Raw genomic sequence first — 3,230 nt, 5'->3', positions numbered from 1 at the left:
ATACATACTTTAATCAAGTTCAACGTAACTGTCAAAATGCGTCATATTGTACTATCTCAAGATATTCAATGCACTATTTGGACCAAAGTATAGTAATTACAGTAATTCTGGAATGTAATCAACAATAGCCTAATTTGACTGATTAGTCTTTATAGTACTGTGCGACTGTACGTTTCCTGAGGACAGGTGCAGTACATACTTAGTAATGCGTACACTACATTGTATGCCTTATGTGCAGTTGAATATACAGTACAGAGCATACGTACAGTACATTACATTGTATACATTACTACGCAGTACGATCATACAGCTACAGGTCACTGTTGTAGCTATGACCTTGTAGCTACAAATCCATGTAGCTAACGACCTTGGAGCTACAGCAAATGGTGGTACCTAAGACCATGCAGTACGACTTAGTGTGGTAGCTAGGACGTTGTAGCAGTAAATTAATGTAGCTACGATCTTGCAGCTACACATCACTGTTGTAGCTATGACCTTGTAGCTACAAATCCATGGAACTACAGCAAATAGTGGTACCTAAGACCATTCAGTACTACTCAGTGTGGTAGCTAGGACGTTGTAGCTACACATCAATGTAGCTACGATCTTGCAGCTACACATGAATGTTGTAGCTATGACCTTGTAGCTACAAATCCACATAGCTACGATCTTGGAGCTACAGCAAAATGGTGCTACCGTACCTAAGACCATGCAGTACTACTTGGTGTGGTAGCTAGGACGTTGTAGCTAAACATCAATGTAGCTATCACTACTGTAGTACTACCGGTACAGTAGTACGAAGTACTACGTCCGTACGGAAATGATTGATTGATTGGGCCCTTTTGAGCTTTTAACAAATGTGCCTCGGCCAAATAGGTTATTTTCTGGACTATTGTATACGTCCAAATAGAGAATTTCATTAGGAACTTGAATTCACTCATTAGAGAGGACTAATTAGAGTACCATTGAAGTTATGGGACAAAAATTGTCAGGAATGATGATTGATTTTCACTGTGTTTCATCATAATTTTTTATATAGCTATATCTGATTTATAGTACAATTATCTACATATAAAGGTTTAGATCAAAGTAGATCTACAGTAAAAATTTCAGTACCTTTTAAACGGATAAAAGTTGTACGTAAGTGGTAAATCTAACTAACATTAAGGTACGGGGGTAGTACTACGTAGTAGTAGTGCATTACAGTATACAGTAGTCCCCCGCAATAGGGAACCCACAATAAATCAATATATTCTTTCACAAGATGGTGCAAAACAAATTTAGAGAGGCTGATTGAAATTTCAAACGACACAAGTTGCGAAAATGCACTTGGTTGTCAAAATGCCGTCACCCTCGACATGGATGAGACTCACTGTCGAGCAAAAGCGCTCACTATTGACGCACCACAAGTCCATCCTGGCATGAGAGGACTTGAATTGCGAATTTGGGCTCAGCATGCGTTTGGGCTGCCACGTGTGCCCCAAAAGTCGACTATGCGACTTTTGTCTCGAGTTGGAAGGCCAGTAGGCAGGAACAGGTACTTGGCAGGCAGAAGGTACAACTGGAAGTGAATTACTTCTGACTGGAAAGAACCAGCCAATCAAAACTAACTATGATTGATCACGACATCCAATGACGTTTCGTGACCAAATGTCTGCGCTGACTTCTACTCTGAGGAAAAGCCTCTAGAAGGCACAAGAACCTCCTACACAGCTAGCAGACGCTGCTACCTGACTGACAGGGCAGTGGGGATGTTCTCTATCAGAACAGGGTGTTCTGACTTCTCATTGGCTCAACACTCAACACTCAGAGCGACCACATGGACGTGCATCCGTCACATAAATCAGCACACAAACCTCGCCTACCGGCCTCTACTAACTGCTGGCACCATACGGGTATACTGGACGAAGAGATGTATGATTTGATCGAGAGTATGAACAACCATTGAGGAATATAATGTGCGCATTGTTGTTGGTGTGCGTTTTGCCTTCTGGAGGTTGCCAGGGTATCAACCCCCTGTAAATATGATGTCCATTTTTGACTGTGAATCGAGCACTTGCCAATACCATATGTTAACTCTTGTCCAATCAGAATCGATCTACCCATCAAACATGCCTTTTAACTCTATATTTGTGTAAATTGAAAACCTCTAAAACCATATCGCCAACAAAGGTTCCCTATTGCGGGGGACTACTGTAGTGGTAATACCGTTAACGTTAGAAGACGTAAACGATGAACACACGAGGAGACTGCGCCCAAAGCGTAAGTGGTATACAATCTGTGCACATAGCATAGTTTAATCAAATAAGAAAAGTAACCGTCAAAGTGCGTCATAATAAGCTTTCTCAAGATATTCAATGCACTATTTATGACTATAGTTTAGTAAGCATAGTACAATGCTGAAGCAACATAAACACAATAGAAGTCTAATTTGACTGTATTTTCTTATTTGTACAGAAAGTACAGTACATACAGTATGTAGGACCGTACTTAATACTAGTATTCCAGTACGTACATTACAACGTACATCAGTACATAGAAGATACTACAAGTACACACTAGTACATGTAGGTACTGTACGGTGCTGAACGGAATACAATGATCTACAGTTAACGTTAACGTAGGGGGGTTCAAAGGAGTTAGTTAGTACGAGTACTACGAGCACAATATTTAACTGTATACTAGTAGTGTGTACAGTATGTAGTACTAGGAACTAAGTAGTATCATGTGTTGTATGCGGATGTACGAATTGAAGTGGGGTACGTACGTACTAGTACTATTAATAGTCTACTGTACCTAGTACTGTAGTAGTATTTCCAGGAGTGTAATACAGTACTACTAGCAGTACTTACTAGTATTAGTAGTACTACGTAGTACTTGAATTCATACTACAGTTGTACTAAATACTCGGAGTAGTACTAGTACTACTAGTAGTACTGTATTTCCATGGAATCGGTATTCATACTGTACTATTAATACTGATGTACCAGTACTACGTAATAGTATTAATATCCATATGTATACCTAGTAGTACTAATAAAAGGTATCCCAGTACTACTACTATTAATATGTGGTACTATGTACTACGAAGTATTAATAGTAGTGCTATTTATAGTAACTTACAGTTAGTATCAACGTAGTAGTACTGGCTGTAGTATGCAGTAGCGCTCCTTAGTATTAGTACTACTAATAGTACAACGTAGTACTGACACTGGAATTGAGTGGACTAT

This window comes from Aphanomyces astaci (genome assembly GCF_000520075.1).
Source record: "Aphanomyces astaci strain APO3 unplaced genomic scaffold supercont1.78, whole genome shotgun sequence".
NCBI classification, from domain to species: domain Eukaryota; phylum Oomycota; class Saprolegniomycetes; order Saprolegniales; family Verrucalvaceae; genus Aphanomyces; species Aphanomyces astaci.
This window is presented reverse-complemented; position numbering follows the sequence as displayed.